A 13,589-nucleotide genomic window follows, 5' to 3' on the forward strand; every position below is an offset into this window, starting at 1 on the left:
CAGGCAATCAACCTTTATTTGATGGAGCACCGTACATTGCGCAACCCATCACAAACGTTTACAAAGCAAACAGGAATACATTTTAAAAATGCAAGAAGAATACAAGCTACTTTAATATTATCATTCATGAAAACGAGTATAGAGTGGGTATTGTATATGGGATTTAACTGCATGAGATGACAATCTACCGTCAATCTCGATTAGTGTTACTTATAGCTTTGAATATAAGTTTTTATAGGTGCTTTCCTAAAAAGTCATTCGATGTTTTTTTTCCGCCTTCGAGCAGCAGATTCTTTGTGACGTACGCCTTTCCAGTCTTGTGACTGTGTGCCTCAGACACCACGGGCGCCGCCCTACGAGAGCTGTTCATCAACAGGTGCACAACGAGCCGAAGGAAAGTCTCGCCGAGAAAAGTAGGAGTCTCTTCTTACTTTTGAATAATTCATAGCTTATGTCACAAACCTCGATGACTCGTTTTAGTAAGCCTCTGCATTCATGTCCAGCAATTTGGATGTTACGGACAATACAAAAGGAAAAATGAATGGAAAAACTTGAGATGTATCGTTGTATGTGAAAGGAACGTTAAAATACAAGTAGGAAGTTTCTTCTTTTTAAATTGTCGTTGCAGGTCTCACCATTGAGTCACAGCAACTAAAATACTATCAACTTGTATAACTTGTAAACACTTCATTTGTAGCGATTTGATCACCTCTTAGCACATATCCATACTCGTTTTGCTTGTTTATGTCCGAAGCGGCCCATTGAGGTTTAGATGCGCTTCTGTTCTGCGGAAGCAAGTAGCGTCGGCCTGGTTGCCATGGTGGCGGCGCTTGTTAAACCAGTAACCATAGCGATGAACAAAAAATGGACTGTCGCAGCAGAAAAAAGTAAAGGGCAATGAGTGACGCGACCTGGAAAGTCAAACGGTACATACAGAACAGAGGGAGAATTAAAGTCGATGGGTGGATACTAGGAATTCAGTGCGGAGACCAGGACGTCACTTTTTCACTCTTATCATTTTAACAAGTAAGTTAAATCACATGCATTGGAGTGTGTGTGCGGTGCTGACTTCCTCTTGCTATTCCTCCGAAAGTTGTTATCTCGATATTAAACGAGATGCATGGAATATAACGGCAGTTTATGTAACCGAAGGCGATATTTCCAAACGTTTTTAAATGAGTGTAAAAAGTAGCTGTTTACGTTTTGAGAACCGAACGTTTATTATGTGTCACTGCTAGCATGTTTATGCATTTTAAAATGACTCTCAGATCCTTATTTAGGCCTACTGGGCAGATAAACGATTCCCTCATAGGGACTTAGGCACTGTATTGATGATGTGTAAATCAATGAAAGTAGTTTATTTACCAATGCTAAATTCGGATATCTAAGCTACAAATGTTCATTTTGTACTCTTTGATTATTTACCTGCCCAATTTAAGATCAACATGGCAATGTCTCTCTAATCAGTGTTTTGGAATTGTTACTCATTTTTAGTTCAACAAAAAGGTAGAGAAATGGTATTATTTGATTATTTATATAATTTGTTGCCTTCCAGGGAGGATCAATCTCGGTATTGACTTGCCTGACAGCTTCATGCTTTCAACACCCTAGTCAGAAGATGTAATTTTTTCCTGTTAACTGTAAAATTTCTAAATATAAAAAAAGTTGGAGTTTCCACACTAATTCGGGTGTTCTTAACAAATGCAATAATTTGCTTTATGTGGAAGTACATAACAAAGAAGAATAGTCGCATCGAATATTTGAAATATTAAAGTATGTGCTTAAATTTAAATGTTTAAAATGTAAATATTCTCAATTGTAATAGAAATTTGTCATTTTCATCCACTGATAGAGGTCCATAGAGGGTAGATTCCTAGTAAAGAATCAAAAATAATGTCATATTCATAATCACTGACTTTGACATAGTTTTAAACAATACCTCACATGCTTATGTTTGAAATTTGTTATTCTGAATCTTCTTGGCGTGGCTCTTAGAGGGCTAGAAAAGAATCAAATATCAAAAAATTATATTCACTGTCAGCAGGCTCAAAATAGCCTGAAACGACACCGAAACTTCACGCGCCTATATTGCCTATCCTATTTTTTCCATCTTTTGTTAAAAGGAGTAGGTATGAGCTCTTGTATCCCGTTAAGCTGTGAACCCCTGGAGTCAATTGACGTGACATGCACAACTTCAAGTCCCTCTGTTCAGTTTCGTTAAGGACACCTATTGGTGTACTTTTTATTACAAAATTGCAATTCCCTACCCAAAATATGATCTAATAATGGGCTGAAAAATGAGGGGTTTTCAGGTCTAGAGGGCCAGAAATAGGGTAAATCCCAAAAAGCAAGCTTGATGTCTTACATAACTAGATGTTAGGACACATCAAACAGTATATCGTATGTGGCGCCATATGGTGCCAGACAAAAAAAAAAAAAGGATGATTTCAAAGCATTTATAAGTAATTATTATGAACACAATAAAGTGATTGATATTTAAAATTATCTATTGGTGTGATGCTGCTTTTCAATTCATATATAGAAGTACAGAAAATAGGGGTATTACTCACATTGCTTCTGAGAAGGCCCCATTGCCGACTCTGTGTTTACTAGTCAAAATACTTTCTTTTTTTTTTTTTTTGGCAAATCGAAAATCAAAATCACATGGAAGTGTGCTCAGCAGATTAGTATTCCTGTTTGGCACGGATTTCTTCTGCCTAGTGTCCATTCTTTCCAGAAAAAGCTGACAAGGAAAAAAAATGGTATATAAAATGAAAGGGTGGCTATTTTGGTGTAGGATTCTAAAAATGCTATTGTAGTTGTATAATGGACACTCAAGCTTCAGTGTAGAATATGGAAGTACATTTATAGTGAAGTGAACATTAGTTTCTCAATTCTGCCATGTGGCCTAGTGGCTAATGCACTGAACTTTAATGTAAAAGGTTGCTGGTTCAATCCATGCCACTCACTGTGGAACTGCAAGTAAGCAATTTGAGTTGCCAGTGTGCCAGTTGTATTAAAATATCGAAATAACTTTTCACTTGTTCCATGAAAAAATAGGTTAATTATATTAGAATATTTAAATATGTCCTCTTTCAGGATTTATTTTTCTACACTCCATAAACTATGGCACTAGTCATCATCTGTGCAGGATAGTATTCAGTAACATACTGTATATACTGTATAGAAAGTTGATTCTCTAATGTTGGCTGGTTCATTTCAGTTGAATTCTCTATTTTTTTCAATGTGTTTTTATATAATGATGTAAAACAGTTTGTGATTATGGTCTTGATAGAAAACAGACAAAAATGTTTCATAAAGAACCAGCAGAAGAGATAGGCAAAAAATGTTAAAGGGGAAAAAAATAGAGATTAAAATGAAACTGAAAGGAACAATCCTGAAATATTTGAAATAACACTCTAAAGTGTCTAGCTCTGATTAATTTCTTTACTCTTTCCACCTAACACCATGAGATGTTTGTTTTTAAGAAGGAATCCAGAATCATAGACAAAAGTGTCATGTGACATTAACATGAATGTATTGCTATCCACAAGCTGGCCACAAAGACCAGAACAACATGGCAAAATGGTGGTGACTAGGAAACACAAAATGGTGTCCAGAGTTAATAATAAATTAATGAAACTCACAAAAACCAAAACAATACACACTAAGTCCATTATGAATGGAAATTAAATAATGAGCCACAAAATCCCCCCAGAGTCATAAGTGGTTTGTCCCAAACTCCCATTACTCTAAATAGAAAAACTCAATGACATTCCTTAAGAACAATGTACTTTTATTATAGTACCCCAGTCTGTCAACAGCGACGTTAGATTTTCATTCATAAACAGGAGGTTGGTAGAGATGGAGAGGACACAAGGCAGTAAGCTGATTGTTTTGTTTTTTAATTTTATTAAATTTCTAAAATGAAATAAATGGCAGTTATGAAACATTACAGTTTGCCATTTAGTTATGACACAGGAACAATTAATTAAAAGGAAGGATTAATAGATGGAAGGATGGTGTCTTAAAAAGTTCAATCAATTGCAGCAACCTTTTCTAAGTTTGCTCGGGATATACAGAAACTTGTATAAGTTTATATAGTCATTACTGCCATGTGTACGGAGTACAGTTCAGTTCTTACTTGCATATGCTAATCAATATGTAACACATATTATAAAAGGTATCCATGGAAAGATTTGTGCATTCTTACCAGAAGACCTCATTTATCAAAATGTTGTGCGAGATAACTTCACTCAGGAATGAAATCTGCCATGTCTTATTTTTTATTTTTTTCTAAAAGTTAGATTGTATCTATTTATTATTTTCTTCTATTAAAATGACAAAAGGAAATGGTTGATTTTTTTCAAATAATTTTAAACAAGTATTCCAATCCCATTGTCCTCTCTTACTGTCACATCATTGAAACTGTTCTGAGGAGCCATGTTCAAAAAATATGATTTCAAACGAGCTTCTGAACTTACTGCTGCTTGATATTGTATTGCATTCTGACTTGAAGACTGTTGTGTGCCCTTGTTTTCTATATGGTTTATACCATTACAAGGGGTCAACAGCACTTGTACTTAGACAGACTGGAAAATAAACTAAGCCAAACTAGCCAAAATAGATAAAATAACATATCATTAATACTCAGTAACACATAATTAAATGAAATGGATTCTGAAAGCATCAAGCATATATTCATTTGTTTATTAAGATAGGGGAAAAATATATGCTCTCCCCATACACCATATTTATTGTGGACCTGGCTTTGGAACACTAGAAACATCTTGAGTAGCTACAAGATCATGTCAGTCCAGATGTGAGCGTGAGGTAGAAGTAATGGGTTAGTTTTAATTTTGTGCCTATTTTACCTGTTTTTCTCACAGTAAATCATTGTATAAACGGGCATCTATTTATTAATGGCTATCCAAACCTTTCAGCTGTCAGAGAAGCCTCAGGTGTAAGGGAGAAGTCAATAGTAACTTAATATATAGTGTTTTATTTTCAGAGGATAACCTAGCTGTGACCAAGGGCTTGACAGGACCAAATGGTATGTAATGTAATGTAAATTTGGTGTATGACCAAATGTTATGTAAATATAGTTAAAACTGAATGAAATGATCATGAATACTTGTAATAATTGTATTTCTAACAATGTATTGGTCACTATACCTTTCATTTTTAATGAACATTGTAAGAGGAAAGTGGTTTAAAAAGTTAAATTGTACAATAATTGTAAATCCTTATTCAAAACTATATTAATCATACAACATTGTGGGAATAAAGTAGTAGCAACCTCAAAGTAATTTTAAGATGCAAAAAATTTTAACAAAAACAAAATGAAGCATTACATATTGAGTATAAAAATGTTGCTTTCAGATTTGCAGTTGATAAGAGATGGTGCTTTAGCCAGGATTTGAATGTTGGAACAGACACAAAGACAAAGATCCTGGGAGTGGTGCTACAAAGCCCAGAGAGCTTTGCTAAGAGTCGTTGAACAAAGCTTAGAAATTGTGAGAAACGTGGTGTCTGATGTTCTCAGGTTTCTCAAAGGCTTTTTGGGAGTGTTGGATTTCAGGGCATTGTAAAATAGAAGCAGATTATTTAAAATTAACAGAAAGCCTCTGTATTTTGAAGGAATGAAGTGTAACTTAATCATGATGATTGTTTTCAAGGAGTATTGTGGTAGGAGTAATTTTGAAGAACCGAAAGTTTGCTCTTTAAGAATATGATAAAATAATATGCTAAAGCGTTAGGACAGTTCAGTAATTGTATTTTTGTATTACAATATGCATCTTCTTGGTTAGTGTAGTGGGGAGCTTGTGACTGTGATCACCAGTTTAACTTGTTGACTTGACTGTGCATTTTTAAACTGTCGGAGGAACTTCATCTTGGAGGCAAAATACAAAGCACATTAAGAACATGCAAAGTTCAGAATCGTAAGGCCCAAAGTCCTGTAACACAGTAATGCTGCCTGGTTTACTGCCACTGTGCTTTTCATTATAACAGACGAGTAATTGGCATAGTGTGGCTATTACAAGTATTTAAATACTAAAGTTATCCATAAACCCAGCTCTTTTTCTTATTCGGGTAACACTGCTACCAACTGTAGGCCATTACAAAGTCTTATTTCTCTCCAGGCGTGTATGTCAGATGGATTTTTTATTAATTTCCCTGTTGACTTCTGGCACTAACTCTTGTGAGAATCACACATTTATTTAAAAATCCTACAACAGTTTAAACTAATAAGGACAAAAATTGAAATCAAAGGCAGCCATTACTGCTAATTTTAATTGCTTATGATGTGATTTTATGCATAAAAATAAATGTTTGCTGCTTGCTTTAAGTGTGTGATGACATAATGAATCATTCAGCCCTGAGTACCAAGTATTTTAATTTTTACTGCCATATGGTTAGCAAAGCTTGTATGTTTTTTTAAATGAGTAATTAGAAAAGGTGAATAGCTTAGAAATTAAAAACAAATCTAACAATTATATATACTCCCTATAAGTTCTTTGCATTAGTCCTACAAATGTAATAAGATCTACAGTTGTGGCAAATAAAAATTGAGAAAACTTCCAAACTAACATAATTAATGTTCAGTGGTGTTATTCATACCAAAACAAAACTGTATTACAGCTAGCATCACTACCACGAATGCTGGAGGATCTTCATCTCTCCTAAAACAGCGGCAGTAGTGAACCTCTGGCCAGAATCATTCAAAGGACAAACAGTACACTGAACGTTTTCACTTCCTCTCACTGCATTGTTTTCATAAACAGGAGAAAGAACTACATTCCTCAACATACTCGGAGCACAGCAGAGTTTTTCAAAGATGCAGCCATGTGGGTACTAACCACTTTTATCAGGTCTTATTGGTTTAAGGATGTAAGTGTAGAGACTGCATTTGTCTCAGAGCACAAAAGGAAATATTCTCACAGTGGGGACAGACTAGAGTCACTAACTCACTTACGATCTTATCTTTAAATGTACACAGTAAACATCCTGTTATAAAGTAACCCCCTATTGCATGCATGTACAATTTTTGAAGGTGTGTTTCCTTTAAACACAGACCAACCACATCACTGAGTACAGGAACACCACAAGAAAGAGTAGACATTCCAGCTGGATTGGAAGCAGAGTTACCCACAATGAAAATGTATCCATAGCACCTCTTATATATATATTTTACCAATCCATCTATACTTTTGCATGGATTTTTCTGATTTTCCATGTTTCCGCAAGTTTTAGTGCCATTCAAGATTATACTAAGTGATAATAATGCAAAATTTGCAGGAGATTAGATGGTTATATAAAATTGAGTATGTTTGGAATAACACAACACAGTTTATAGCTTTTGCCTGTAAACTGCTAGGTCAGTACAGTTGTAAACTTCTCACTATCAGTTTGACTTCTACCCTCCTTGCTAAATCATCATGTGCCCATCTTATATAATTATGAGTACTTGGCCTGGTGTCAAAAACATGAAATCAAAAAGCAAAAGCAGCAAATGCAAGCAACTGAGAAATAAATATTGGTGATATGCAAACGCTGGTTAGTCTAGTTAACTGAACAACATTTTGGTGTTATAAGGCCGAAATATCAAACACTAATTACCAAGTAAGAAAAGAAACAGACGATGGTCCAAAATATGCAGATAAAATTATACAGTTGATACCGTGTAGTATAGAGCAGAAACAGTTTAGAAGCAAAGAAAAATGTTATGATACTTGTTTGTCTCGTTAATGGCATCTGCTCATACAGTTGATATAAACCTTTATATTTCAGTTCAAACACTGGGACTCTGAGTTTAGTGCAAGAGTGTCTGAGCCTCAGAAGTCCAGTCTTGTCACTAGATGCAATGATATTGCTTTTATTTTATTTTTATTACACTTTTTATTTTACCTTTATAGATAAATTAGCTCCTTGTCCTTGAGAGCTTTATTGTCTTATCCTTAGCTTTTTACTCAATAATTACTGCTCTTATCACACAGTATAGGTTTAAGTATACAAAGTGCAGAATGATTCAGTTTATTCTCATAAAACTAAAATCACATTCATATTTACATTTAAAGAATCTGTTTATTGCTGACATCACTAGTTAATAAGTTCTAAGGAATTACTCACACTTACTCCTTTTTAGTTTCAAACATTTTTGATATGTATTCTAATCTGCATCCCCAATAAAGGGAAAAATACTAGATTTAACTATTTGAGTTGTGGTGCTAAGTAATTCAGTTCAGCGGATCGTAAAGACTACCCAAGAGATCATCGGTTGCTCTTTACCCTCTCTGGATGAACTGCACAGCTCTCACTGCCTCAGGAAAGCAGAAAATATCTTTAAAGATACAATGACATATTCCAACTGTTGCCATCAGGCAAAAGATATAGGAGCATTAAAACAAAGACTAATAGACTGAATAATAGTTTCTACCCTGTTGCTATTAGAATGCCACCTAATCACCTCCAAAGCAGCAGTGCAATAGATGACATCTTGTGCAATAGTGTTCATGTGCAATTAAGGTCTTATGTTGAATGTTTGTGTTCTACCTTATTTCTTCTTATCCTTTTGTAATTATATTTATTTATATTTTGACATTGCAGGGACTGCACCTAATTTCGTTGTATTTGTTACAATGACAATAAAGATATTCTGAAATTCTGAGTTGTGGTGCTAAGTAATTCTATTATATAAAACATTTCATTTTTATGTATTTTGTATTTTGTACTTATGGTGAAAATCAATTCTAAGACAGAAATATTTTAAAGAGTTTCTGCACAGGTAGATATACACGTTAATCGACTGTGGTCACATAATGTAATTGAATTTGAGCCAATGGACTTTTTTTCTTACAATTCCTATTCTTTTGCCTTGTGTAACAGGCCATGTTGGCTGTAGATTAACATTTTAACCAATTTCTTAATTGCAGCCAGTTGTTTCATTTATTAGATACTTGTAGATACCTGCTTCCTGGTCATACTGCAGCTTGATAGTAAATTGTAATAGCGTTTGCTCTCCTTTGCCCTGAAGTGGACTGGAAGCCTTTCCAGACATGACCCATGGATGGTGACATCAATGGTATTGGAAGCCCTGGGATTCAATAAAATTTTCTTTTTATTATATTTGAATGTTTGGAGTTATGGGTTTCCATGTGTGGTATTGAAATTTCAAGGTGTCTAGGTTGGGGAAATGCAGCTAGTTAGCTAAGGTCATTGGAGCTGTGAATTGCCTGTTATAGCTGGACTCCAGAAGCTTATTCTGTCCAAGGGTGGCTGGAAGTTTTGGTTTCCTCACCCAAAACTCATTTCAGAGTAGGATAGCAAGTGAAACATCTATATAAAAATACCACACATGTTAAAACTATAAATAAAATTTGAAAATCCCAATGTCCTTTCAAAGCAAATATTTGAAGAAAGGATTACCATGACAGTGAAGTTTAATTGAATATAATATGACCTCAGAGATAAAAAATAAATGTTGTTTGGTCATGCTTTGAGAACATTGTGACGCGTCATACTGTTCTAAGAACCAACCAATTCAACTTTTGCTGCCAAGTCATTATCAAAACTCATGTTTTTGTATTGTTTTCAACATTGGTGTTAGGATCAGAGACTAAATAGTAGCCACACTCCACTTCACTAAGGCTCACAGAGTCAGAAGATAGCACCTTGCTCTGATTTTAATTCACCATAACTCATTAAGTCAGAATGAAGCTGCAAGGAAGCAACATTCATAAAACACCTATTTGCCATAAATAACCTACATTTGTTATATACTTATATTTTTCCAGTTAATTTAAGTAATACATTCTTTGCTTGAATAGGACTAGTAAACACACTCTTATTTATGAAACGTGCTGTACCTAATTAACTTCATGTAATTCTGCTTCTGCTTAACCTGCAATTGCTCCATCCTGGGTATAACGTTAATCTGCATCCAGCCTTGCAAGCAGGTCCTCCAACTTGCTGGAAAAACCTGGGGGTTGGTGGCAGGATTGGCACCTTAGCCACTGTGGATTTCAATCCAGGTGGTCCGTCGTGTAATCAGCACATACTCCCAACCTCTCTCTTTCCCTTTCTTCCAACTATTTACCATTCAAGAGCCAGTGCTGACCATTCAAAGTAACAAAGCTATTATAATGCAAGGCAGAACAGTTTGAATAAATTTAAGTAATCAGAAAATATGGATTACTAACTAATGAAAAAACAGTATGCAATAATACTATTCCTGATAAACCCATGGTCTTTACATTCATGTTCTGAATGTAACGAATGTATGGTGAGGTTGTGGCAAGAAATAGTGGAAACAAGCTTCGAACGTGTACAACAAAATAGTTGTGTTTTTAATTTGAACGTAGTCTCCTGAAGCTGTGGGGCAGCATCACTAATCTGTAATTCACTGTGCCATGCTAAGTGTCATGGGCTCTCCTTCATTTCATTTTATTAATATCTGGGCAACTAAATTCTGAGTAAGGTGTGGAGTGTCTATCAGTGTAAATGGTAAAAATACAGTTTAATTACAGTAAACTAGTCAGTTTATATAGAAAAAGTGCATGTTACAGATACTATGAAAAAGGCTCCCTTTGAGTGTATTTATTGAATGATTAAACAGTTAAAATAGCATTTATGGGGGAAGCAATTTCCTCATAAAAAATATATCATACTTCGATTTATAATTTTATGTACACTTAAGGAATCAAGAGGAGCCAAACTTCCCCTTAGCTCTTGACTTGCTGCCAAGGTTCTTATAAGAAGTTACCACATTTTTTTTTCAGGATTTATTCAGATAAATATAATTGCTATCCAAGAATTTCCTTCATTAACACCAATCAGACAATTATTAACATTGTATTTATTGAAAAGTAGAGATTAATATTCTAAGATTAGAAATGAAAATATAAATTGTGTCTTCTAATCACATTTCACAATGATAAATAATATACAGCAATAAAAAATAACCTAGATACCAAATATAGATTGGTGTCCCATCTTGCTGCCATGTGGTTGATGCTGCTAGGATAGTCTCTGACCCCACAAATCTGAATTAGATTAAGCAGAAGGGGGAAAAAAGGTGACATTTGTTATTCACTGATCATGAAAAAATAACAACATGCAAGTTACTTTGACTATACAGTATTAAAGCTCAAATGACTGCAAGATGTCTGCTTGGCAGCTTTTTGGCTAAGCTTTCTTACTTTACCTGCAACATTCTGGTAACATTCTGTGTCTGTTGTACCTCTAACGTCATCGTCAGTCTTCATCTATGTAGTACCATGTTATTCTTAGATAGTTCTGAGACACAGTACAATAACACAGGATTTCTTTGAAATAGAAATGCACTGGTCTTGTTTTTAGCACACTCTGCTGACAGAACAAGGAGTTATTATGGATAACTTAAGCATAACTATTTATTTAGCGTTCTCTGTTTCAAAGTCAGTTGTGATTGCATTCTTAATGCCCATGGTTAACAATGTGCAAACTCTTAGTGATTATCAGGAAAATGGATGGTAAAGGAATGTGCTTCCTGGTCTCAGGATAATTGATTATCTGTCAAAAACCTTTATTCAAGAAACAACAGTATATTTTGGGAGAGCTATATGTTTGCAATTCACAACAAATCTCTTGCAAAAAATGTTATGTATTTGGTATTACCGAATCAATATTAATATAACATGCCACTCAAATAACGTTTTTCCAAAACCCAGCTCTCCATGTTTACACATGATCTACCTAGAATGATACAGGATTTCTTTGAAATAAAAATGCACTGGTCTTGTTTTTAGCACACTCTGCTGACAGAACAAGGAATTAGTATGGATAACGTAGCAAGCATTGCTATTTATTCAGTGTTCTCTGTTTCAAAGTCAGTTGTGAGTGCATTCTTAATGCCCATGGTTAAATATGTGAGAACTTTTAGTGATTATTAGGAAAATGGCTGGTAAAGGAATGTGCTTCTTGGTCTCAGGATAATTGATTATCTGTCAATAACATTTGCTGTCAGCTATACTCGTTAGCAGAGTTTTTCCTTGTGTGTATTACTAATTTGTTGGGTATTGCAGTGACACCTTGCAAGTGACACACTTTCGTCTGAAATGGTCCCATTCCAAGCTGCATTTAGCATGCTTTGTTATTGCTGAAGTGTTTGTTCAGCTTCTGGATGTAAAATGATGTCTCACATGCCTATTTAAATCAAAAAAATGTCTCAAAGAAGGTCTGTATAATGTGTTGCAGTGCAGCAAAGTAATTACATTTCCCAATGCAAATTTACAATAATCATGTAATCGTCAGGACTGTTGAGTTTACATGCTTAATATAATGTAGGTTAATTGAACAACATGTAATAGTTAACATTGAACTGTGAAGTAACCTTCTTTCATTTTTATAACTTCAGCAGCAATTCTACAATGTAGGTATCACCAGTGTCTTTTGAAAAAGTGTAGTTAATCTTACAACGCAAGACAGATTTAAGATGCTAACTTTTTACAGGTTTATTAGGTTATTGTTGTCACTGTAGAAATCGTCAGCTGTATTCCTTTTTAACAATTTCATAACTGTCCATCTGTAAAATCAAATTTCTCCCTAGATTTAGAATGACAGTATGTGTGTACTGGAACATTGTAATAGTTAAGATTGGTTCACTGCTCTGTTTGTAGGAACTTTGCCGTTTTTTCCCCAGTGTGGAACCTTCATCAAATTTTAGGAATCCAAACTGCATCAGGGGAGGCAGTAATGTGATCTGTTCACACATTATACATCCATATTTTCAAACATTAAGAACTTTCATTGAAAATCGTCAAATGGGAAACAAAGCTATGGAGTACAACATACTGTTGTAAATCACATTAACCATCTTGGATCATGAAAGCTTTCTCCTACACCATCGGAGAGCCACACAATTTGGCAGCTCTCTGGCATCCTAATTTGCTTCACCATTACACTATAGCTTCACAACAATAAGAGAATAAACCTTTAGCGTATAGTATTAGTATATAGTTAATTATATGTTTATATAATTTTTTTCTTTAAGTTACATTCTAAGAGTATAGGATAGGGCATTGGGAAACTGACAAATTTTGAAAACACACTTTATTAAATTGTTTTAAATGAGCAGTTTCTACAGTCACGTATGTAGGCTTTTGTGTTAGTGTTAAAAATAAAATTACTTATTTGTCCCTGTAGGCTTTTGTGTTAGTGTTAAAAATAAAATTACTTATTTGTCCCCTATTTTTCCCAGTGTTCTTGTGTTTTCTTAAATTCTGCATGAAGCACAGCCTAGAAGTGAGGTCACTTTTGTTACCATCCTTTGTCATTAGCTCTTTCACCAGCTGTTTGACGTTTGTTTCTGTAAAGCCTTGACTTTAGATGGCTTCACAAAAAGACGTTATGGCAGGTGACTAACAACAGCAGCCTGTGGTCTTTAGGTCTATACAAGAAGTTTGCCGTTTAACTAAAATAATAAAACCAGTTTACCACAGTTGATTTATTCAAGAAACAAAAGTTTATTTTAGGAGAGCTACACGTTTTCAATTCACAACAAATCTCTTGCAAAAAATGTGCTGTATTTGGTATTACCGATTCAATATTAA

General features: G+C 34.6%; 1 protein-coding gene across 5 annotated transcripts in view; it reads left to right on the forward strand.

Moving 5' to 3' along the window:
* Positions 1-322: 322 nt before the first annotated feature.
* Positions 323-13,589, forward strand: part of nek12 (NIMA-related kinase 12) — a 39,621-nt gene continuing 26,354 nt past the window's right edge. For 2 of the 5 annotated variants that reach the window (XM_028816068.2, XM_028816070.2), the window contains exon 1: positions 608-1,026. The gene's annotated coding sequence lies outside the window, so the exon portion shown is untranslated. The other 3 variants (XM_028816071.2, XM_028816069.2, XM_051935092.1) reach the window with 3 other exon arrangements.

The sequence above is a fragment of the Erpetoichthys calabaricus genome, chromosome 12, assembly GCF_900747795.2.
Source record: "Erpetoichthys calabaricus chromosome 12, fErpCal1.3, whole genome shotgun sequence".
NCBI classification, from domain to species: Eukaryota; Metazoa; Chordata; class Cladistia; order Polypteriformes; family Polypteridae; genus Erpetoichthys; species Erpetoichthys calabaricus.